The sequence below is a fragment of the Dromaius novaehollandiae genome, unplaced genomic scaffold, assembly GCF_036370855.1.
Source record: "Dromaius novaehollandiae isolate bDroNov1 unplaced genomic scaffold, bDroNov1.hap1 HAP1_SCAFFOLD_133, whole genome shotgun sequence".
NCBI lineage: Eukaryota > Metazoa > Chordata > Aves > Casuariiformes > Dromaiidae > Dromaius > Dromaius novaehollandiae.
Window position 1 is genome coordinate 56865 of NW_026991328.1, and position 25990 is coordinate 82854.

Sequence of the window (25990 nt, forward strand, 5' to 3'; positions counted from 1 at the left end):
GTGAAGTTGTTGAAGAAATGAATTACTCCTCGTGCAGAAAATTTTGATACTGGCTTTCTAATTTTAAAAGCTGAATGGTAAGGAGGCCAGTCTTACCTCTGTCACATTTATCTGTGGGATGAAATAAGTGGTCTGGCTGAATACCTGTGGGTACACTGTGTAACTTAATGACTTGTGTCTAGCTTGCAGATGCACTTTAATATAGAGTTTGTGTAGCGGTTGGAATACTGGAAATGTTCATGAACAATTATTGAACTGTGATATCTAAACCTTATGAGCTCTATTTTCCAATGGTCCTGTACATGTACCTAGAAGTCACCTTCACTGAGAATGTAATTATTTTTGACATCTCCCAAACTCCTTTATAATTTTGTTTAATTTCTCTAATGCTCTAGCCTCAACACTGGACAATTTACAAAATTTAAGCTCAAGAATTAATAAAAGAATGTCAAAAAGACTTTCATAAAAGCTGCCATGATAAAAATATCTGTCTAATAGCAATAACAAATAAAAATCAAACCAATGTAGTTCTTACTCTCAGTCTCCCTTTGCAGAAGGCAGAGGATCAGGGGCAACTGATCTAGGCTGTATCAGATCAAGCCAGTTCTTACTTTCACTCCTGGAGAGCATTTTCTGAAAAAGGAATGGTAACATTGTTTTCTTGTAGTACCAGAGGTCTAAGGGAGATGGGTATCCATTTAAGAGGGGAAAACCAAGCTCTTTACAGAAATATGCAAGACATTTATAGCAATTAACTTGCTGTTCCAGAACTTAATTAGTAGGGTATGTAAATTGCTTGGCAGTGATGCAACGTTAGCTCATAGGACTATAGGACGCTTGCTGCCCATAAAGTAGTAACAATAGCTGTGCAATCAATTAGTCAATATTGGTAATGAAATGGAAAACATAAGTTAGGCAAGAGCTGTAGAAATATTTGAGAAATGAAAAGAAATGGAATGTGGCCATATTATTTTAACTCTTAATATTTCTGGAAGATTTTCCGATTAATTCTCTGGATTAGAAGGTAAGGTTAGATTACTGTTATGACAGATAAGTTTAGTTCCCCTGATATGGTATTATGATATTATGTTACAATAGTAATGTGATATTTATTATAGGTGTTCAGAAAAAGCTGGTATTTATGCATAAATCAGGGAGCTACTATTATTTAGCTCATTTATTAATGGTCTCCTCCGGGAAGACAGAGATTTACCTTTTGTAGCGAGGCATGGGCAACTCTTTTTAAATAATCTCTTTCAGACCACAGTTGCAAACCAGTTGTGGAGCATGTTTAAATCTATGCTAATAACTAATTGGAAATTAGTTATTATACAGCAATTTATTCTGTGAAATTCAGAAGATGGTATGTCAGCAAAATGCAGAAGTTACGCCTCTTCATCTTTAAACAGCTGCCTTAGGTATAGGTAGGCCCATGTTTAATGTCGAGGATGAAAACAGTTGCAAAACAACAGCGTTCAATAGAGAAAACAAGTTAGATAACAAGACTGATGTCTTCCATCAGCAAGAAAAAATATATACGGTTGGAATCTTGTGAGTTTTGTTCTTCTGCTCTGAGTTTGCTCAAGGCAGCAGGTTGGCAATGAGATATATGAAAATACAATGTTACCATTTTCTTCTGTTCTTACAATTGTTTGTACATAATCCTGCTGCTGGGCCTAAACAACAGGATGAACAGTGGTAGGAGGTGAAGAGATGAAACGTGCTGCAACATTTGAGGTCACTGAAAGGGAAGCCAACAGTAGCTGTTGGTAAAGGTCTCTTCTTGCACTCGATTTCTATTTTCCTTTTCTAAGCTGAGACTATTTCATCTCAGAGCAACAAAGGCTCTGGGCTGTAAGCCAGAAATATTTGGAACTGGAAACTGCCCTCCAGTTTTGTCTGCATAAAAGCAAAAGTCCTGCTTTTGAATGACCTAAAAGTGAAATGAACTAACAAAATAAAATGAGACTTAAACCTTGCGGTGTATTTGAGTAGACAAAACTGCATAATATAATGGTTACTGAGTTGTGCAAATAAATGTGTTTTGTTCAGGTGTCTAATTTCTGCATATCACTTACGCCAACCAGTGTTCAAATCAAATCTCCTTCATAAGCAGGAAGAACTAGTTTAGATGTGTCATCAGAAGGCTAAAGTGTTGGTCAAACGAACATACTCATTTAAACTACCAAAACAGTTCTCTTGGTTAATCAGATTCAGAGAGCTTGTTGCCATCCTGTCAGCTAGTTGAATCATCTAGAAATAATACAGTTTATTTCCACACCTGGACTTAGTTTAGGTTTCTTGCTTAACTTTTGGAGGAAGAATGACAATGTTGTTTTTTCACCTGTGATGTAAGTGCAGCATCATTTAAAAAAGGGTGGGGGGAACCGAAACTATTTGTTTCTTGATAAGCTGCTTTTTTTTTTTTTTTTTTTTTTGGATAAAGGTAGAATGGGAATTTTTGTAGTATCTTTGACAGCTATCCCACGGGGATGGAGGTGTATTTGTGCAGTGCAGTTATTTAGTTGGTGTGGTGTAGCAGGAGAAATGGCCTCTATAGAAAGTAAGAATTCTGTTATAGCTTGACTTTTTTTTTTTTTTTTTAAGTTCTTTCTCTACATGGAGTGCTCTTACTGAAGATGATTTGAATACCTCTTAAAGAAAAAAAAAAGAAAAAAAAGAGAAAAACAGTTATTAAGACTGAGTATGTGATTGGACCAATGATACTGCTGTAAACCTGGCATGAAAGGGTATGCTAAAGGGGACACATTTTAAGACCGGTAGTGTATTGCAATCCTGATTTTCCTTGTATAGCAGGAAAAGATTTACCATATGTATAGAACATACCTTTGGCTGGAATAGACTGTCCTAAATGCAAAATTTATGTCCTTAAGAAAATGCTTTTTAGGAAATAGTCACACATTGCTGGATGGTTCTATCAAACAATGATCTTTTTAGGCAAAGGGAACTAAATTAAAGGGAAAGTGTGGGGGGGGGGGAAGACAAGGGGAAGAAATTTCTAAAATATAGAGGAGTTGAGTTTCACGCAGTGATCTTGATCTTAGAGCTGAACTTTGTATAATTAAAATCACTGCTAAGTACATCTGTAATTTGATAAATAATAAATCCTATGTTCACTATTTCCAGTTTTAGCTTCTTTAGAGACCTGGAGCCTTCCTGTCCTCTGTAAGAGGCTACTGTGTTTTTTAGAAACAATGGGCTGTTTTTAGAACGTACGTAATAAATATAGCTTGACTGAGTCTGCATCATTTGGGAATCTGTCCCAGCGTATAATTCATTAATTCTCTCTCTCTCCCTCCCCCTCCCCCTTCCTCCCCTCCCCCCCCCCCAATTTTTTAAACATTGGAAAAAATCTGATTAGGTGGTCAAATGTGATTTTTAGGTGTGATTGTAAATTTAATTTTCATACACTGCTCCTAAATATCTTTTAATATTTGGAAGAGTCCAGTGTGTGTGTTTTTTATATTCTCTCTCTTCAAAACCTTGAATTAAAAATCTAGGGTCATTTGTAGCCTGTTGTTTGATAGTGGGTATGAAGAACGTTTGATTACATAAATTCAGTAAATATTTATAGAAATGACACTAAATAATGGCAACAACTGTATTGGGTAATGTGAGCAATAGCCTGCATGTAAAAGTTTAATGAGTTATGCAATTTTTAAAGGGCAGCAGTATTCTAAAGCAAAGCTATTTTTTACAGAGTTTCATTCACTGCTGCATGTATTATGATTCTTGGGGAAGATATAGAGCAGTGAAGGCAAAATTTCCTATGACAATGTAAGCTCTCCAAAATGTAAGGAGATATATATGAGCATATATATGGAGCATAGTATACCTTACAGCTTATTCCCAAATCAGTACATTTAGCAGCTGTGTGAGCCTGTTGTAGCAAGGTCAACAATCCTTTCAGTGGTCTGAAATATTATCTGGTAGACATGAAATCCTTCATTTAAACTTAAGTGGAAGATGTGCATAATCGCAGCTCATAAACATCAGATGATGAAGCATGCTGCTTGTCTTCAGCATAAAACAAGTCTTTCTTTCTCTAACTGCAAATTAACTTGCAATACTTCCTCTTAAAGCTGATTCCTGGAAAGGAAAATCATCATAGTGTGTGGTGAAAAAGGGCAGATAGAGAACAACTGAAGCACCGAGAGCACCAGTATTTCTTGGCGGCAAGGCTTATTTCTTGCCAAAGGGTGTATTTCACTGCTAGAAGGATGGCAGTAGTTCAAGGGGCACAGGTATGTTGTGTCATGTCATGTCATGTGGTAAGGGTTTATATTTATTCAGATTGACAAGTAATTAATGCCAAGTGAATTTAGTTGTTTATACTTTAATACTTTGGTAGTTAGTGAAATGCCAACTTAAATTACCAGGAATATGGTGCTATATGCCTTGGGGTTTTTTTGGATTATGTCACTGTTCCGGTTTCTTTGGCTAACATGATGTTCTATAATAAAAACAACTATTACATATGTATTATCCTGATGTTTTTAAAGATTGCCTCTTGCTCCAGAAGTACTTAGTATGGTACATGGTGTTAATTTTTTAACATAATCAAAAATCATCTCCAAATACCTTATTAGTGAGACTGAGAAGAACAGTACGAATCTCTGGGTAATCACAGGGTAATCTCTGGGTAATCCTGCAGCTTGGAAAAATAGAAACTTATTGCATTCTAGCTTCTCTATCAAGCCAAAAACTTAAATTCTCTTAATTCTCTCAGCTAAACCCTCTTAATTCTATCAGCTTCTGATGTTATATATAAAGCAGGAGTATTCTTGATTGAGCTCATTAATAAAGCGTTTTTATGCAAAAGAAGGACTAACCTATAACTCTGAAGTCCAGGGAAATAAATGTAATAAGCCAATCACTGAAGATATAGTGGTTAGTGATTATCTCCAAAATATAATTCTCTTTGCCAATATGGAAAACAAATTATGGATTTTTGACTAGAAAACGTTGGTGGGACTGCAGGTGACTCGTATTTTACTCGGATATAGGGCTCTGCAGCGAGTGCTCAGAAAACTGGGAGAAAAACATTTCTGTTCTTCAGTACTTTGTCCACCTGAAGAAATTACAAAGGGTATAGATAGATGCAGTATTGTGAAAGGACTGAGAGTAGTTGAAACTCAGCTTTGTGGACAAACTGCAAAGGCAAGTATGGATGGTATGTGTTTTAAGGTATGATGTACATGACCATTAAAAGACTAAAAATTTTTAGAGAACAAATCTAGGAAAAAAAAAGCCTTTTCCATACGGTATTGTAGCAGCTATGAGGTAGAAGATAAGTCATGTATCAAGCTAAGTTTATAGTTGTTTGCATAATTCTTCCTTCATAACAGAACTTAATTCAGTTTGGACTGATCCCTTATACGTATGGTAATTGTGAATGTCGGTGACTGTACTTTTCCTGAGAATTAATTGAAATCCTATGATCTAAGATAGTTGCTCTCTGGGTAAAAAATTAAAAATAATTTTATACAGTCATCTTCTAAGTTGTGCTCAAGAAAAAAAATCAGTGTGCTTAAGACTCGTTTTATTATCATAATTATCCTGACATACTCAAAAGGTACTATTTTGAAACTTACTTTTCAAATCCTACTAGAATAACATCAGCTGTTTTTATTTCATCTTTTAAATTAGCTCTGTAAACTCCAAAAAACAGTGTAGACTGGTTTCTTTCATATCTATATTTTGTGTTTGATGGCACTCTTTAATGGAAACCTTTTTCATGTGCAATGCCATTTTGACCTTTTTTTATTATTATTATTTTAGGCTTTGGGAGGCACTTACAAGGTGTCTCTGCCCTGCCTGGACATCAGTTTGGACAAAAGCTATGGGAAGTTAATTATCTGAAAGTTGATCTTGCAGTCTATCAAATTTGGTTGCCATTGGCCAACAGGATCAAAAGGTAGTAAAGGCAGAATGCTTGTATCTGTACAGGCGATGAACATAATATCCTATTTTTAGGAGGGAAAAAAAGAGTCTAAATGAAATTGAATAAAGTCAAAGAACTTTTTGTAAAACAAAGTCTAGAAGAGGTAGCCCAATAAAACAAGGAAAATATAAGATTATGCAGAGTCTTCAATAAAACTACCAATAAACTCCCAAATAACCTTCATCTTCCCAAATCATTGTCCACTATCTGCATATCTTTGCCAAAACATCTATTGAGGCTGAAGATGCAATCATCCCCCTGTATTGGCCAGGAAAGAAAAGCTAGAAACATTCAGTATACCATTCAGGTTTTAATCTACAGAATAGCCCACAAGAAAGTTAATTTTAATGTTTGTAACAATGTATGATTTCCCCCCCCCTAAAATATCAATAATTTACTTTTTTGTGATATTAGGCGACATTATTTTGCTTTTAGAACAGAGGAACAGAAAGGTTGAAACTGAAGTGTCCATTATTGGGGGCAGGGGGAAATAAAGGAGGAGAGAGGCAGAGTATATGATCAAGTTACTGAAGACTTGAGTTTTAACGCCTCGATGAATTAAGGTCTTTTAATTCTACAATTGTCTTCATTTTAGCATTTTATTTTTTTCAGCTTCCCTGATCTTTTAACATTGTTTCCTTAATGTCTTCATGCTTTGTTGCTGTGGCAGATTCCCTGAAAAGCAGTTTAGTTTTTTGGAGGGAATATTAGTAAATTTATCCTTGTAACATGTCAAATATGAAAGAGCTGCATATCTTAGGAAATGGTATGTAAACAAGGTTTTTTTCAGAATGTGCTTTTTTTGTCTACTGAAGGAATGAATGTATATGGTCCTTAAACTGTTTCATCAGCACAACTGAGGGATTGGTGAACTGTGACAATAAAAAGGTATTAGTGACTTGAGGCAGAGTAGAGCAAGAATATGCTAAAATGGTTTTGCTTCTGTAGGAAGCTGTGATATGAAACTTCATGCTTTGCATATGTAACAAAAGTGAATAGATATGAATATGCATATGAAAATCTTATTGGGAACATGTGAGCTTTCACGGAATCATTGACAGATGTAAATGCAAGTTAAACCTGTAGTATTTTATTAGGAAGTTGGAGACTTGAATATTATTTTTCTAGTCAGCATTTTTTTTCTTCTCCCCCAGATTAGTTTCTTATTGTCACCTTTTGCTAACAGCATTAAGCTAGGAGTGGGGAAGGAAGTAACCCACTACTAGTGAAGGCCTAGTGCAGATGGTGATTAGAGGAAAAGGAAGAAAAATAGCCTCAGTGCACTTTTTTTCCCTCTGAACTATACCTAAGATGTCATTACTAATGCTGCTGTGATACACATAGGAAGACCTGAGTCCTATGTTAATAATTAATCCTAAAATACGAGAAGTCTAGAAAATCTTTCACCTAGGACTATATAATGGAAGAAACGGAGTACAGGTTCTTCTGATAAACAAGCTAAGCCTATGTAAGGGGAGACTAACCTAGAATGTCCCAATGAATATATATATATTTACAAGACATTACTTAGTCTTTAGAGTAGAAGATGGAAATTGTTCAGCTTGCTACACCTCTCTCATCCCCAGGTTGAAACTGGGAGGTTGGAAGGAGGGGCAGGCAGCTTCAGATGTTCCCAGAGTCTGTTTTGTGTAACACAGGAACCACTTTTTACTGTAGTGTTATGTAATGCTTTGCCAGCAATGTTGCTTTGAATTGTGAGTACTCTTAACAATAGATTAACAGTTCCACAGGACAAATTAATTAATCCCTGAATCCATCTGACAGCTGCAGAAAGGCAACTGTGCTTCTTATGCTGAGAGGTTAAGTACGTTTTAATTGTTGCTGTATAGCAAGGAGAATGTAACAATCTCTTAGTGTCCGTTCTCTTTTCAGATTTGGCATTCTAAAAGATCTTAACCTTATCTCCTGATTTGTCAAACTGTATTTATGAGTTTTAAAGAGTTGCTTTTTAGTAGGCACACAGATGGCTTCTAAATGATATGGCTGCTTTGTGCTGAATTGATAATTAATAAAAATGATCAACATCTAATTTACAGCCTTGATTCGGTATCGAGGTTTATGGTGGAGTTATTAAAGCATATTACTTTCTGATAAGAAATAATAGGTTGATTGTTTTGAACTTATTTTAAAAATGAATTCTAGACTTAACAAAATCTTCTTCACCTTTTAAATTATCCAGCTGCTTGAATGTTCCTTGCCTTATGTTTTATCATTGTAGGGGGGAAATGGATATTTTTCACGTTTACAGTGAAAGCCAATGTACTGTAACCTTTTAAACATACCTTTTAATCTCTTTTGCTCTAGAGGGTACTTTGATACACCTAAGAAAGAGTAAAGGCTTTTATTTAGGTAGAGATTGAGCAGAGGGTTACCCTCCTCCTCCCCTCCCCCCTTTTTTCTCTTTTTCTTTAATTCATTCCAGAATTTGGTCATGGATTTTTCATATTGCTCTGAATGTTGCAAGTAGCAATTAAAAGCTAACCTCTTCATTTCAAAATAGTGTATTAAAACAATCAATTTATGACCTGGTTAATTGAGCATGACTGGAGTGTTTGAAAAGAAAGATACATTTCCAGTCTGCTGCGGCTGCAACCAGGCACTAAATCAAACAGATGGCTCACAGAGACAGGCAAGCTGCTGTTATTAAAGGTAAATGAAATCTTCTGTGCTGCATTTATGAGACATGAGAGTTTTACCTGTAGCATGCTCAGGCAACTTTTGCCAGAAACAACTTTCCTTGGACTTCTGTAAACATTCCTATCTATGTGATGGGTGCTACTTTGTCTGAAGCTTAATCTGGAATAGTTAGTTGCGTGACTTGTTCTTTCCTTCCCCTTCTGCCTTTTTGATCATCTTCTTTTGCCTTTAGTTTATTTCTGATCAAGCAAAATCATCTTTCTGCATATCTGTCTCTCAGTAGGACAAAGATTAGTAGAAGACAAGTGTTTCATGACAAGTTTTGACTATACTCTCTCCCTCAATTCACCAACTCAAAAATAATGTCATTAAAATACTTCTAAAGGGAGCTTTAGGTGTAATATTTTGAAGAGTGTTGGAATATTTTGGAATCCAAAACTGGAGAGGCAGCCAAGTAATAGAAAAACCCCCAGCTCTCCTTACTCATAGTGCACATGGAGTGGCACAGTAACATTAAATAAATTGGAAGGTATCCAGGCCTAGATATTTGAAAAGATATTTTACTTCAGTTCAGATACATTATTGCTATTATACTCTTTAGTTGCATCCTTTTCAAATGAAAGATTGTGCTTCCCTTTTGAGAACAGCTCTTGGGATTTTTAGTAGTCTTGCTTTCTGAAATGCTGATTAGTCAAACTAGTGGTGGAATGTGGCTTTATCAAATGTCAAAGAAGCGAGGAACCATTAGACAAACAGACAAATGGGAAAATTTGTGGCTGACATGAGAAATGATTTTTGAAATGGCAGTGTTCTCATAAACCTTTTGGAGCTTGTAAAACAAATATATACCTTCTCATCAGTATCTGAGAATTCTTCTAGACTTGACTCCAGCATGTATCATAGCCTTTCATTTTAGAGATTTAATCAGCTGTTTTTAGGATCTCAATTGTAGGCTAGTCATGCCTTATAATGGCAAGATGGGGAAAATGCTAGCAATCTTCCTAACGCAGTAAATTTTAGCTACTATAGGTAGTAGCCTGGTAACATATCAGGACATTTACATCTTGAAGTTTGAGTTTCTCTCAACATCTGAGCATGTTGGATTTGTAATAATGCCATTTAGGAAAATCTGCTTGCATCAGGGACAAGTGATTGATAGCAAATGTACTTAAGAGGCACTGCTGGATTAAAAAAACAAACAACCCTCCCCCTCACCCAATCCCTTTCCTTTCTTACCATGTCCAATCTAGCAATACAGTTAAATGGAAAATGGAAAACTCCATGTGTCTGACTGTGTTCTTTACCTCTTTCCAACTCATACTGGTGCACATGCACATTGCTGAAGTCTAGATTTGCAAATTGTGAAAGACTGTTTAAATAAAATTATTTCCATATGAACTGGAAAAATCAAATAATGGAAACCTCGAATATCTCAAAACTGATCTGGTAATTGCAGCGTAAGTAATGCTTTAAAGTGCAAGAAGTGAAAATACTATTAGGGGTTACCATAGTGCATGCAGATTAGAAAATTAATTTGTCTTAAGTGAGCTGTCAGGTTAATGTTAACATAGTTCATTGTGGTTTCATAAAGTTGCAGTCTTTTGTGAATTTTAGGTGTTTGTTGCAACATTAAATTTGTTCACACTTTGGAGATGTGGGTGCATTTTAATATTTTTGCCATTAGGAAAACTGATATAATCAATAAAAGCCCCCAAACTTGCTGCAAAATACCACTTTATTTCAGTGGATATCTAGCCTTTTTTCCATGCATGTTATTTTTGACTTTTACCTAGAGACATTACTGCAATGTCAAGGAGTAATTTTTTTGTAAATTCTGACTTCTAAAAATGCATTTATATAAAAAAAAAAAAAGAATTACCTGTTTTCCCCAGTTCCTTATTCCCTCTGAGTGATTATGCTTGCTTCCGGTGATTAAAAGGGAAGGAGCTTAACAGGAATTTGTGGAGGGCAAATGTAATACTTTGTGATATCTACGTATTGCTATCTTCTCGATCCTGCCAGGAAATTAAAGGTAGGGAAGGCATACTTTGCAGAATATTCCTTTTGGACTAGCTGACAAATGAAGAGTTGGCATACATTACCATAGGAATAGTGAAGACTGCCTTTTCTCTCTCTGTGTTTTTTGCATGGGAGGAGAGGACTGATACACAAGGGAGAGAAATGTTCCATTGACCTCACTTAACAGTGGTGTGAATCCTAATAGACTTTGCTCTGCTCACTTCTTAGAGAGAACAGTGCGTCTAAGTCCAAAGGAAGAAACATTTTGCTCTAGGTCATAATGTTTCTATCTTTTGATCCCTGTGCAGCTCTGTAGTCTCTCACATGATCCTGTCTGTCACTACAGAAGTTCTCCTCGATAAATTCATGCAATATTACCTTGATAAGGTCTTCAGAATAGTCCTTTTACATACAGGCTCTACTACCTACCACAGTAATGCAGATGACTAATAAATTAGATTTAAGAAAATAATGATCGCTGCTGTTTAAGGAACTCAGACATGATATTTCTTGGAAACTCCATCAAATACTGAATGATTGGATCACATACATGTTCACTGTATACAATTTTTAAGCATATTAATGCAGGGGGGGAAATATCCTTTTCCTTCTTTGCAGTCTGTCCCAGAGCTGCAGATATCACTTGGAGCTTTCTCTTCTTTCTCAGTGCATGGTTCAAGAAATGCATTATGGAACAGGCTGATTCTCAACCCAGTCCTGGGTTGGTTCAATGCAACCATGAGTTTAGTCTCTTTCAGGTCTCCTCTCAGTAGACGAATAGCTAAGCAGTGCAATCCTCTCCCTTACAGTCTCCAACTTCTAACAGCCCTGGTGACCCATCATGTGTTCTGGTGTGACCTTTGTATTTGGGCTTGTGCAGAGGGAGTGCTGCTCATGCAGTTCTTTGTGCCAGAAATATTTCCCATGGGGATGGACGGTACTTATGGTCTTGCAGAGCAACTAGGAATTTGACTGACTTTCTGACTTCTGTTTTCTTCTGGGTCCTCAGGCTTGAAGTGAAGTTCTGTTTGCAGATTTACCAGTGTTTTGAATTTCTTTGTAGTTTATTACTTGAAAAGAATCTCAGAATCTCCTGGTCCTGTGCTGGTGAAAGATTGAAATGCTGCTTTCTGTCTCTCAAGCATCCTGACTCACAGTGCTGTGCCCACGTAAGGAAACGCACAGATAAGAAGTCCTAAGACCACCCATGATTTTGTATCCTCTCTTTCTCTCGCTCCCCTCAGCCCAAAATCTTTTTCAGGTCGAAGATGCTTGATGTGTTAAATTGATCCATGTATGGAAGCTATTCAATACATTTTGATCATTCTTGTTGACTTCTGTAACCCTTTCCCAAATCTGCTGTCTTTTGGGTGGGTGGTGTGTGTGTAAAAGTGAGAGGGAAGGGAATGACCAAAACTGTGCCCAGAATTCAGCAGGTCAGACAATGAATATTTTATAGCTTATTTTTCCTCTCTCAAATGTTACTTTGTACATTTTGGGCTTCCAGTTAATTCTTTTGTCCTTCTTTTCCTTTGTAACACGTGAAAATATAATGGGTAAAATGAGGAGGGATATTGCGGTTGTTTCTTAGCTTTTTTCTAAATTGAAAGTTTAGCTATTCTGCCTTGAATGTACGCAATGATGATCAGATAAAAACGTGTGTGGAAGAGCCTCCTTCAGTGTACTTTAAAATATATGTTGTCTCGTGTCTGCAACGTGCCAGCTAGGATGGGGGCTATTATCTCTGCTAGTCTGAGCAAGTAAAACCTTCAGAGTTTTACCAGGAACACAGAAGCTGGGTACTCTTCACAGCCATGTCACTAACTTTATATGATATTGTTCAGTTTATAAGACTTAGCTGTTTCCTACCTCAAGGCTAAGGATTGCGTTTCCAGTATGACAGTGAAATGTAATATTATTATGGAATGAGTATGTGAACACTCAGTACGTTAGAGCTTATGAGCGTGTCTGCTGTGAACTAGGTATTTTCAGGCTGCTAATTACTATGTGAGCTGAATGATGGTGCTCTCTAACATTTAAATCTACTCTGTGAAATAATCCTCTGTAAATCTGCTACAAAGGGTCTGTAAAACATTCCTTTTAAGAGGTTGTGAGGTTTATTTATCATGGAAAGTAGGTATTTAGAGAGAAAGTGCTTGATATTAAATTGCTAAAGCTGAAACATTTGAAGATCTGTTTCACTATCTTAAAGTTTTAACATAAACATGCCAGTTAAATTCCCTGCTATCCTTCCCAAAAATGAAAGACAAACACATTTTTCTGAAAGATCCCTCATAACAGAGGGACTTGCATGCTCAAAAATATTTAATATTTCTTTTGCCATCACAAATCCGGAAACTGTGTTTGTTGCTGTAGAGTTGACCTGAAAATGAGCAGCTGTGAATCCTGTTCTCTTCTTTGCCTGTCTCTGAGGCAGTAAAGTATTTTGGATTAGGTTGATGAGTTCATCTCAATCTTTGTAACTATTATGACCATACTTTTTTAATACTTGCTACTGTTTCACCTCAATGGTGAGATTCAGCAGGTACATTAAGATTCAGCTGCTACATAGAGTTGTACCCTAGTTTTTCCTCTGCCGTTCAGTAGTTGGAACGCTCTGCAGTGTGTCAGAAAAGTGAATGACTGGTGTGATTAAGACACATTTCTCTGTGTACACAGAGAAAAACATTTCAGTTTGTTTTTGTTTTTTTTTAAGATGTAGGAAATAAAAAGAAAAAAATGAAATCTGTACTGGAGGAATAGAATTTTCTTCATTTAAGTATGAACAGTACTTCAAATGAATGTAAGGAAATCATAAGATACCTGAATTTAAAGGTTCAAATGAACTAGTGGGACTCTAAATGCCGTCTCTCCTTCTGTTAACATATATCATGGAATGTTTAAAAAGTTGGACTTTTTGAATATATACTTTGAATATATACAAATAGCATGGGAAAAAACAGGTATTATAAGAGACCACAGAAGGGAAAATTTTATGGTCCACGACAGAAGGGATATAGTCCGCAGTTGATGAAACTTTAATTTAGTTAGTAGACAGAGTCTGTTGCAAAAATATCAAATGACAGAATGATGAAATGTAATTAGTAAGTGTTGGACACTTTTCCCAGAAGCCATATGGGCCTTAATGTGTAAGGTGATACATAGACCTCACATAAGATTTTGTGGGTTTTTTGTTTTTTCCTTAGCAAAGAAAGCATCCACTAGCAGATTGTCATCATGCATCCATTGTGTTCACTTACTCTTTAACCTTCCTTGATGAGTAGAAATGGCTTGCTTTTTAAATACAAGACTTGAAAGAAACTCTGATTGGCTTTTAGGAGCATTCACTAAGCAAATGTCTTGAGGTTCTTTAAATTAATTGATGCCTTTTTCTTGCTGTGCCTCTATTAGAGTTCTGTATGACTAAGGAAAAAGATTTTTTTTCCTGTGAGTGTATGTGTACATTCTAAACTGTTATTGAGACTGACGGACTTGAATTAAAACATACAAGTAATTTGATTAGAGAAATAAATGGCTGTATATTAGGAACCTGCACTGGAAATAAAATATTTGAAATGTGCGCATCTATTCATATGGTAATAACAGGCCCTTTCAGGCACAAGGGCTGAATAGAATGATGCAGCCTTCAACCTTTCGATTGTTGCTATAGCAAGTACATTGCCTGCTAGTAATTAATTTGAACATCCATCAGTTACCTGGCCAGGTAGGCCCTGTAGCACTTCAAAGAAATAGGTTTGTTCAGTTTATCCAACTTGTCCCCAAAGTGGACATGTTCTTCAAATATTCTCACTTGGAGTGATTTAATGAGTTGACTAGTAGCTTGGCAGTGAAATAATCTATTGTGCACTTATTTTAGAAACAACAGAAAAAAGCATGATCCATTTTTTACTGAAATACTTTCTCTCAGAGAGCAGACCAAACTAGGAAGGAATTCTTCTGCGCGTGCCCCTCCCCCCCCATAGTGGACAATATTTTTTAAAAAAAAAGGGGGGTAGGGGGTTAACACTGAACACTTGCACAGTTTTTTCTTTTTATCCAGAGTAAAACTTGCTGATATGAAGTGTTTTAAGTTGCTGTGAAAGTTAGATGGGAGATTGTTGCTAATCAACAATATTTTATTACATAAGGATTTAAACCAGGTCGTATTTATGGTAGGAGTTTGGCCTGCGAAGAGAAACAAATATATACTGCTCAAATTGCATTAGGCTACTTTTTGTTTTAGGAAATAGATAGCTAATTACTGGTGAAATTTAAACAGTACTTCAAAAATACTCTATGGAAATAAGGCAACAAATGTATTTAAAGATGACTGCTAAGGTTATCTATAGAACGGATACTGAGATATCCTCTGGTCATGGTAAGGTCCCTGCTGTGCTGAATACTAAGCATTTATGATGACAATACTCTCCTTTGCTTCAGCAGTGCCGGACCCAGTCTTGAAGATCTAATGTAAGATGGTTGTCTATAAAAGCCTCTTAGCACTTCCCAAAGTAAGGCTATAGAGGCTACAATAGTGAAATGATTGGTAATACAGTAATCTGCTTTACAAAAGCCCTGAGAGAGGGAGAGAGAGAGAGAGAGAGAGAGATCTATATATAAGTATATATATATTTAATAATGAGAGAATTTCAAATGGACTAGAACTTGATTTGCTTCTTAGGAACTGGCAGAAGCTGAATCCTAGATGCTGCTCATACTGCTTAAATCCTTGTATATGTAGGTAATGTGAGATCTTTTAATTTGTTCATGATTTTTAGTCTTTTCCAGCTCTGCTGTAAAACAGTTCTTCTAGTAGAAGTGATCTGTCACATACAGAACTGAGGAAGAAAGATACACAAAATAGAGTTTAAATAAGATCGTATCATTAATTTCTTTCTTTTTTTTTTGCCTAATGTTTCAGATTTTTCTTCTTGACTGTCCTCCATGTCGGGTTGCAATGATTCTTTTCAGGTAATGCCCCATCCTTGCTGCATTTCTGTCTACTTGCATGGTGTGCTTAGAAGTTGATTGTGGCTTAAGTCATAAAATAGTAAGATACGCATCCAGCCCTTAGTTAGAAAGACATACTGGCTGGACTGAATGATGAGACCTTGAAAAGGGTCATGGCTTCAGCTGTGGGTGCTGAGTCCACTGACCCTTGTTTCTTTTGTACTGGTGGTGGTTTTGGTCTCACAGGCAACACCTATTCGCGCAGTAGTTGATGAGAGCACAGGTGTCCTTCTACAGAATAACCTATGGGCTTGTTAAATGTATGTCATGTGCCTCGTACTTTCTGATTATCTTCACTAAAAATTAGTAGCTGATCTTCATGGAAGGCCATATGTACAGTATGGGTCTATTTTTTAAAATGTGGAGATAAGTTAAATAGTTAAAGCAGATTCCTACTGATTTGGGTATTTCTCAAATGTGTGCAATCTTTTATTGTTACTAACTTTAGGAAGTGGTCTAATGGACTAGTGCAGTAGAGTCCAGTAAACAGCCCATACTTTTTATAGGTTCTTACCTATAGAGTTCTTGCTCTCAAAGGCCCTCTCTCATGTGCGTTGCATGATAGGGGTACAGCTAGTATATTGTGAGGAGGGTCATGGGACTTCCCAGACAGAATGATAATCAGGAATGGCTGTAGTTGCCACCGTGACAGTTCACTCGGCTCTTTCTTCTCTTAGTCTAGGCAGTGACTGGAAAATATGATGCTGGGGGCATGCCTCATGAATTGTTTTGGAGGTGCTACTGTCTCACTACAACTTTTTCCTGCTGCTCCTTATTTGGGCAGGGAGTAGGCTGAATGCAGAGATACAGTACTAGTGCCTCTTCATCTCAGAGAGCGTGCAAAGTAAGTCTGGTGTCTAGGAAATCCTGGATTTACTATGCATTTGCAAAGGACTGGTTGCAGGGCAGAGGCTGCAGTATTTGTTCTTTTTCAGAATGAGCCTTTCTGTTTTCTGACGTCCTGACATATAAATGACATTTGAAGAACTGTTTTGGAATTGTAATACCTTCCTCCCCCGCCCCAAGTTACTTATAAACTTTGTAATTTTTAATAGAGTTTATGACAGGCAGTGGTTGTAGAATGAAATTTATGCTTTACTTTGTCTCTTATATAAAGTAGACTTAAACAGTACTGACCTTACTTCTGTAGGTCCTGATGCAACAGTGGTTCAGGGAGAGATGACTGAAAGCTGTATAAAATAAAATACAGCACTGTAATTTAAATACTACTTTCTTTCCCTGTTCTTTGCTTGGGATTCTCTGTTGCATCTTTACAAATATAATTCTTTTATTTAAGTGACTCAAAAATCAGACTTCTTCCAAATTCCCAAAGCTTTAGTTTGATGTCATGTACATTTATGGAGTTGGATGAAAGTAAAAACTTTCTCAAATGTCTATTTTAAGCTCTGAAAGCAAAATGAACAGCAAAATTTCAACCATTTAGCAGCCTGGACCATGAACAGGATTAATATGAACAGGATTAATATGAACAGGCAGTCAAAACCTTCTAGGAATCCAAAGCTCATTATAGAAAGCAGTCCTACTTCAGGAAATTATTAAAATGTTTATTTAAAGAGAGTTCTTATCCTGGTTATTGCAGTGAACAGTGGCTTTATTCAAATTAAAGCCAGCAGAATTTTCTCAAATTTCCTGCTACCTTTTATGAAAGATACACTACATGAAATACTACATAACTATACATAACATGTACATATAACATACTACATAAAAACTTTGCATTTCATTTCTAATCTGTGAAAATAATATCTCATCTCTCTTCTAAGGTTGCAGATGCATATGTTAAATGGGGCCCTCTTAGCATTGCTGTTTCCTGTCGTTAACACGCGCCTGGTGAGTATACTATACCTTTCCTTCTCCTCGTGTATTTCTTCCTACAATACTTTCTCTAGAAAGGTGCTTGAGCTGTCTTTAGAGGTGGCTAAATTACACAGATTTGGTTTAGGAGCTATACTTCTAAAATACTAAGCAAGTTTTGATGGTTAAAATTTCTTGCTGCATGTAAATTCACTGCTCATGGAAAACTTCTTTATTCCCATATCTTTGTTTCTGCAGGTATTTCCTCCCTCTCAATTAAATTCAGCAGGCTACATACTATTTGCATAATGAATCGGAGTGATCTATAAATACCTGCTGGATTTGTGTATTGAAGAGATATCTAAGACACTGAGAAAATGATGGGATGAGAGTGTTTCACTCAAAGCAGGTAAGTTAGCTCTTTTGCTAAGATCTTTCTGAAGTACTAGATTATCACTGAGTTGCTTCTTTTACTGTGAAGAACTTGCTGTTTTGAATATGGCAGTCAGATTACTAACACTTGCAAGTAGCCGCCTTTCTTCATCCCAGACCCTTTTGTAAAGCTATCTAAAAGGTGTTTCTTCTACATTGCTGGAGCAAGCAAACTACTTTCTGAAATGCATTTTTTTTTTATTTGTAAGTATTATTTTAATGATGTCTGAGACAACACTATTGAATGCCTGAAACTGAAGAACTAGTTTCTTTTCAAGCAGATGCATATAAAACTATAAATAAAATTTAAGTATAAAAAGTTTAGACTTCAGAATGGCTACGTTGTGAGATGGAGCTGTCAAGTGTGTTTTCTTTTGGACGTCAGTTGCTACGCTGCCGTACCTTTTGTCCTTGTGTTTTACAGGGTAAATTGATTGTGGGGAAAAAAGTTAATGCAAAAAAATAGTTTATATCTTTCACATGATTAGGTTAATTCTAAAGTCTAAACCCTTTTGTAGGGTGGCAGCAAGTGCATTCAGGAATGTAGTTGTAGCATCATATCGTAGCTGGGGTGGGCTTAATCTAGGAAACTTTGGCAAACAAGACCAGTGAAGTTGCAGCAATGCAATTTGTGTAGGCTGCTAATACAAGGACATATTCAGGGTTCAAGTTGTATAGTTGGTGCTGAAATCTCTGCTGCCAGTTTCAATGTTATCGGTACTGAAGCAAGCTAGATTGTTAGTAGATGTATGCCGGTCAGCATCATTTAAGCCTTTGAATATGCTATAGATACAGTCTCTATTTCAGCCTGGTGGCAGCTATTAGTCCTACAAATTATAGTTTGAGTTAGATTTTTGCTTCAAGTTATTTACCTCCAACAACAAGCTTTTTTCCTGAGTGAAGTCACATAAGAGCCCTCCTATGATCAAAGTGAACGCTGAGTAAATATATTTGGCTTTAGGAAAATTCAGTCTGTTTTACCAGGCTGTAAATTCCTGGTACAGGTCACTAGAATGGATCCAAAATACTAGTCTTTGATTTACAAGCACAATCACAAAAACTTCCATGTGGAGAGTTAATAATGTGGAGAGTGGAAGCGTAGAACAAAGTTCATTGTCCATTCCACCCTGATCTTTAAACTGACAGTGAACGTGATAGCTTTGAAAGCGGCTTCACAGGATAGCATGTGGCCCATGGTTAAAATGACATAGTGGGAGACTAAAAAACTAGAAGTGGGTACACATGAATATGGGAGATTCCTCAGGCCTGGAATTTGCCCAGTGTTGTTGGCGTCTGTCACCTGCTCTCCCCCCCCAAATTAGGCATAGCAGGGTTTCTTCATCCAGGTTTTCAAAACTGCTACAAATTTCCTGTCTTCTGGAAGAAAAATTAGCCTGTTGGTGTCCCTAGTAATACTCAAACCTGTCGAGAATTAATGCTAAGAAAAGTTGTCCTGAATCTGAGCTGGATAAAATATTTCTAAGAATTATTTTTAAGAGTTGTTATGCATGCACATATGGGTGTGTGTGTGTGTGTGTGTGTGTGTGTACGTATATATACATATAAGCGCACATGCTTGCTCATTTTCTCAGATTTCAGTGGTTTCAGTAGTATAAGCCTAGAGTTCCTTCAAGATTTAGTCTTTTTGTCCTTCCTAATCTGGTAACTACACATATTCTTTTTCATACTAGAAATGTTTATTTGCAGTTTGCAGTTGTTTTTATTAAAACTAGTTACTGCTGAATAGAAATGGCATTAAATCAAAAATGCAAATAGAATTTCTTGATAATAGAATACTTTTCCTGTTTCAAATTAGGTAGCTTTCTGATTTCTATTGGATTTTTAGGAGTAACCTGTTAAGGTTAAAATAATACATGTTGAAATATTTTAATAAATCATTAACTTGTATTTTCTCTAATATTATTATAGATCTCACTTATATTTGGGCAGTGGTGATTAAACAGGAAAAATACAGACTACTCGTATAAAATTCTGCCCTTCTCTAGAGATAGAGGAGCCAAAGGACTACGTCCAAGAGCAAATATTTTTGGAATAAATACAGCTCTAGGATATTTTTGGCTTAACAGCTGCTTGCTAGGCTAGTCTCTTTTCTGTGTGTCTTCTGGCACAAGATAATATGGGTGATGTTTTATAGCACTGCAGCTTTGGCCCAAATTATTTCTTGGTAGACGTGCATTCTGCTCTATAACTGTCGTTGCAAATATCCACAATGACATTTTCCTGAAAGCACTGAATAACTCTTAACACTTAGTAGGAAGTTCCAAAAAAAAGTGCAATAAATTTGTCTATGCTCTCTGTTCCTCTGCTCTGATTTGTAATACCTTCCTGAAAAGCTTTTGACTCAGTCAGGAATGGTCGTCATTTTATGCCTCAACTTTTTATTTCAGTTTTGTGATATTTTAAGACATATATTTTACTGTATACATGGTTCATACAAAAATTTGTATACCTAGTTACATCTGTAAAGGGTTGTAATATATAGTGCCTGGCAGAAAGTAAGAGCATGAGAAGTTGGACACCTGACCCAGCTACTCATTTAGAAGTGGGGGAGGGAGATCATGCTTTTGGGCAGGTAGGTGGGAGAGAGTTCTCTCATTCTCAAGAGACAAAACATTCTTGATTAGCATTAACAATCACATGGAAAATAGGGTAATCTTTGAAGACTTCCAGGTAAATAGAGAAGAAAATGTTAAGGGAATCAGATTGTTAGGTTCCCGGGTAGGAGCCTAGAAAGGTGTAAGAAGAAATACACAAGTGCAAGATCTCTTTTAACTCCGTATCTATATTACATGGAATACAGTGTAGGTCCTGCTAGCCTAAGCCTCACAAAGGTTGGAAAGGAAGCCCGTTAAAAGTTTCTCAAATAAGTCGCAAAACAATGTGTGGCACCAGGTCTGTGCAAGTAAATTAATTTAGCTGCCAGTGAAGTGTTTGGAGAGTAATCGTTTTTGTATGAGCATGTGTGCGAACATATTGCATTAATCAAATTTTAAAGGAAAATATTTCTACTGGTTTTAAAGCTTTGTTTGCAAGCTGATGTCCTGAATATGTTGATATAGATAAAGTAAAAAATAAGACATGTCCTAGAGGCGTTGGGCTTACTGTCTCGGCTAACACAGAGATGGTGCAGTTTTAATGTTTCCAGAAGTTGCTAGACAGTATTATTAGAACTATTTGCCTTGAGAGGTACACAGCCTAAATCTGTTTTAGGAATAGAATCATACTTTGAGCAATACTTGCAGTGCACTCTTTAGGGACTATGATAATGTCCTACTGCATCTCTGTTGACTGTTAAGGTAACGATGCACTGTAGTAAAAAGTTTGCCCCAAATGCCTGTTAGCAACACAGCAAAATGGAATAAGTAATGGTAGCCCATGATGTCATTTCTAAATTGTCTAAGTCTAACTGGCATAAGTGAAAATAACAGTATGGTTAGACATCCAGGGCTCTGGAAAGGTGGTGCTTTGGCTGCTATTCGTACTAAAGCCACTGATTCTGCATCTTTCACACGTATCGAGGCTACGTACGTTAAAATGGTATGGGTGCGTAAGTGCAATTTACAATCACACTTTTATTTGGGAATGCAAATTTACCTTATACTGGTGGTAAGTAGTGCCAGTATTATCTGTAGAGGAAGTAAAAAATACTCTTTCTGAAATTAGTATTTTGTGCACATATAACTCTTCTATCTTGGACTCAATTCTACAGATGCCTGACTGTGTCCCTAGAGTCATTACATGTGTGCTGGTTTGCATAATCAAATTGAGTGACCAGGAGACTGTAATGCCTTTTTATGAGATACAATAAACATCAAATCTAGCACTGATCAAATAAGGAAAACAGTAATAAAAGTTAAAATAAATGCCTACAGTTTAGCTCAGCAGTGCATTGAACAACTGCATTGTCCTAACTTTCTTGGTCAGCTTCATCTCTGTAGTGACAGGCCAAGAAAAAAATTCCCTCTCAAATTAGCAGAATTTGGGTATGTCATGAGTTGGAATCCTGGGGGTTTGCTCTAGCTGGATCTTCTGGCATTTGTATACTAGTAAAAATATAGTTGTTGTTCTTGTTTCATTATGTTTCTGATCCCCTCCATCCCTGTAGCAAGGTATTATTCCTAGTCCTGTGTTCCACCATGTCTCGACTCTACTAATCTTCAGCACAGACGGACTCTCTTTATAAATCTCATGACTGTGCTTGTGCATGCTAACGCTTCCCTCTGGTAGCAGATGCAGATTCTGATTCTCTCCCTCTGTATATATGCCCACCCTAACAGGATTAATTGAAAATGAGAACTAGATAATATTGGATAAAACTAATCAATTAATGCTACCTTAAGGGGTTATATTATAATTCTCTCTACTGACTGGATTGTGTAGAAGATGGCAGATGCCTACTTGAAGTTGAGATTAGGGTTTTTTGCCTATATCAGAATATCAGAAAATATCAGAAAAGGAACTGTTGCAAATAAAATCTGGGGAAACTGGTTTAGACCTTAGCACAGACACCACACAGATGGGTGCCTGATACTTAGCTACAGCCCTGGTACTCATTTATTTTAAGTGGCTTTGCTGTTGGCATCAATGCCAACATTAACATATCTTTATTTTCGCCCCATTCAGGTATGTGGGAATCCCTTATCTGATCTCTGCCAGGTGGACAAACTGGTGCCTGAGCTGTAGAATTGGCTGAATAATACGGTACTGAACAGTACAATAGTGTAACGTGGGTCAGCTTCTTGGCTACTTGCCGTTTGGACGTCTGCTTGAGAAATGAGTCTTAGCAGGACTGGAAATAATCTGTTTTCCAAAGGCCACTTGTGTTTTTGTTTTGGATTTTTTTTTTCTTTTTAAATACTTCATGTCTGTCCTGAGATGATTCTCTTAAACTCCTCCAGCAACTGTCTCTCCTCTGCCAAATAAGTCACTTGCTATCCTGAGTATGTTGAGAAGTAACCAACATCTGTTACATGGGCCTAGTAGCTGTTTGCCCCATGATTTCTGCATTGTACAGCTTTATATAGATTCCCCCTCTCCCATTTCATATATACTGTGGTTTGCTTTACAGGTTAAATTAAAAAAATCTGCTTGCGGCTTATTTGTGGATTACTGACCCTGTCCAGGATACTAGTCATTAATTTTAAGTTATGAATCTGGGTTTACTGACTATGTCTAGGAAAGCTACTGGTACAGAATGCCATTCCATATTTACTGCAGACACCTAGCCTGCCTGCTGGGTGTGCTATAGAAAAGGGCAGAGCTGAATTACTTTTGTTCCTTTTTCTGTCATACCCTGCAGTCTTTGTAGAGGATGGTGGAGGGAGAGTTCTTGCCCAACACAGTGCTTGAGCTATTGTTGCAAATATAAAACCAAGGCATAAATAATTAGCAGAGGGAGGAATACTACTTTCAGAAAACAGAGCAAAGTAGCAACCTCCCTTCCCACTGAAACCAGCTGAGCTGAAGCGAGTTTAGACTGGTGTTTTGCCATGCTTTGCGGGGCAGGGAGGAACTCGCATCTAAATATTAGACTTCTGGGCTCAACTCTATTCGAAGCTCTATGGTTTTGAAGAGCTTTTTCTAAATCTTAGTGCAGTCAATGGAAAGACCTAATTGTTTCCTCAGGGCAATAGCTGGTTTAAGTTGAGGCATCCATCACGTGCTCAGAGGACTGCCGTTGATGGCCGTGACTTTTCTTGCTCAGAGATAAAAGAAAGAGGTGAGCTCTAATCCTTCATCACATAGTTTCTCTTTTCTGCAGTCTCACAAGCAATAAAAGTGGCTGCTAAGGGTTTAGTTAGGCCGTTATACATAACTTACCTGTTCCTGGGATGAGAGCTTACTGTCTGCTCGCTATTTATTCTTGGTACGTCTCCAGCGAGCCCTTAGCAAGTGTCCCGGGAATTGTGGCCCTTTTGAATCTGCACCATACTGGGCTGATGCGGGGGCAAGCAGCAGATGTGGCTACCTTGAGCTGAACTCTTCCTGGAAAAAACAAAACATCGTACATCTTCTAGCAGAAGTTTCATCAGAAAATGTAAAAACTGAATAGTCTGAATGTTTATTGCAAAATATGCTAACATAGTACTCTGGATTTTGTGTGCGTGTTTGAGGAATAGTGTATGTCAGTATTAGGCTGTGTTTTGAAACACAGCATGATTTTATACCAATGTTAAAACCAGTGAATGGACAATGAACAGATTTTTCTTCAAGTAGCAACCTTTAAAGGAAAAGAACCTATTATCTTGAGTAGCAGGGTAGCCTGTACTCTGTATTCATTTAGACTGTTAAGAGAGCCTAGAATATGAGTTAGTAGAAGAAATGGATAATTTGTCATTTTGTCTTGTACCTTTACTTGTTTTAATGCCCTGAGAAGGGAAACAAGGTGAAATGCAGGAAGAGTGATGCTAGCAGCCTGCAAGGGAGAGAGGAGTTTAGGGCAAACAGCCAGCAAACCGATTGAAAATTAATATACAGAGTTCAGAGTAGTCCATCTTGATAACGAACGTTCAATGTTCCCGAATCTGGGGACAGGTGTGGATAAAGAAATATGTCATCAATACATTGGTCTGTTACTAGGGAAATACTTGTTGCTCTTGAGAGTGGCTGCTGCGTTCCACCAAAGGCATCTGATGGGAGAAGACACGTCTGTTGAGGCCTGTGGCGAGGGTCTACTTTAGGGTTTGTTGCAGTCTGGATTTAGATACTCATGGCCTTTGCAACTGCATACCATCAAATATTATGAGATGAATCAACTCAGGAGGCAGTATTCTGACCTCCTTTATGTTCTGTGAATAAGTGTTGCTTTGATTTTTGGATATCTCAAACGTGATCACATTCTAAACTGCTAATTTGTTTTCGTGAAGAGGTTTTTAAAATCCTGGATTGATGGGTGATCCTTTCTATGTTGTCTCCACTATCTGCACCTATCTGCTATCTGTGAATGAGTGTTTATTGATAAAACAACTTACAGACCAGACCTTTAGAGCTGGGTGAGTCAGTCGTTCTGTACAACTTTATAGTTAATCTGTTGTGTTTGTTTTTTTCTCTTTATTGTGGCCTGGCTGTACAGCTTGAGTGCCTGGCTGTACAGAGAAGTCTGCGTTGTCAGCTCCATACCAGGAAATGCATTTGCATAATTAGCTGGGCTTCAGAACAATCAATCTTTCACAGCAAAAAAATGTTTTGTTTTACACACACACAAAAAAAAAACATTGTCAACACTACTGCAGCAAAACAACTGTTACTCTGTTCTCAGAAGTGTCCTGAGTGTAACGTTTGTGTAACTGACCCTCACAACTCGGCGAGTGCAGAAGCCCACATGAAACCACAGGATATTAGAGCATGCTCCTTGGCAGGGATTGAGTGCCTCATGTTGTATTGTTTATATTAGGAGCTATTGTTTCTGAAGTGTGCGTATTCCAGTTGGGAGAGGTACAGGTTTTCCTTTCTCGCTACTAAAGCTGCGTTAGCCTCTCTTCAGATATTCTTGTTTGATTCCCTTATTTTGCCCTAGGTATCTTTCAACAGGTAATACAGGAGACAAAAGAAAAGATTAATAGTCAGGAAACTTCAGAATTTCTGTGAAGTTCTTGCTTCTGCATACTGTTATCTTGGTTGGTTTTATGTTTTGATACAGAATACTTAGAGTAAATTAACCCAACAGCTTGTATGGAAGATTCTTTAGCCTGCTGTCTCCCAAGAGTTGGCTGCACATGTTGGAGTTTGCAGTCAGGACACTGATAGTGTTTAAAGTATTCAGCTGGAGGATGCCAGGACTAATAGAATCCAGCTGTTGGGTTTAATGGCTTTTAAATTCAAAATTGGATTAAAAAAATTGTAGAATTTATCTGCTGTTTATTGACTGTTATTTAGGAAGAAAGCTGAACTGTTTCAATCTCTGACTTCTGCTGATGCAGAATTTTTTGTGATGTTTCTGTTTCAACATTATGACTTTAATATCTTTGGACAATAACAGAAAAGGAAGGTTTTTTGAACAGACAGGCCATGATAGTAAGACTTGCATCCAGAGTCACTTTAGGCTTTAAAATGAGTCTGCATTTGAACCAA

The 25990-nt window shown here is 37.1% G+C and overlaps 1 long non-coding RNA gene across 1 annotated transcript; it reads right to left on the bottom strand.

The window, feature by feature from the left end:
• Window positions 1–15237: 15237 nt before the first annotated feature.
• On the bottom strand, window positions 15238–23891 carry LOC135325805 (uncharacterized). Its single transcript, XR_010386574.1, has 3 exons — window positions 23741–23891; window positions 16790–16842; window positions 15238–15480 (listed from the first exon to the last, which is right to left on the bottom strand). It is a non-coding gene; the product is annotated as an uncharacterized LOC135325805 (long non-coding RNA).
• Between the last annotated feature and the right edge of the window lie 2099 nt (window positions 23892–25990).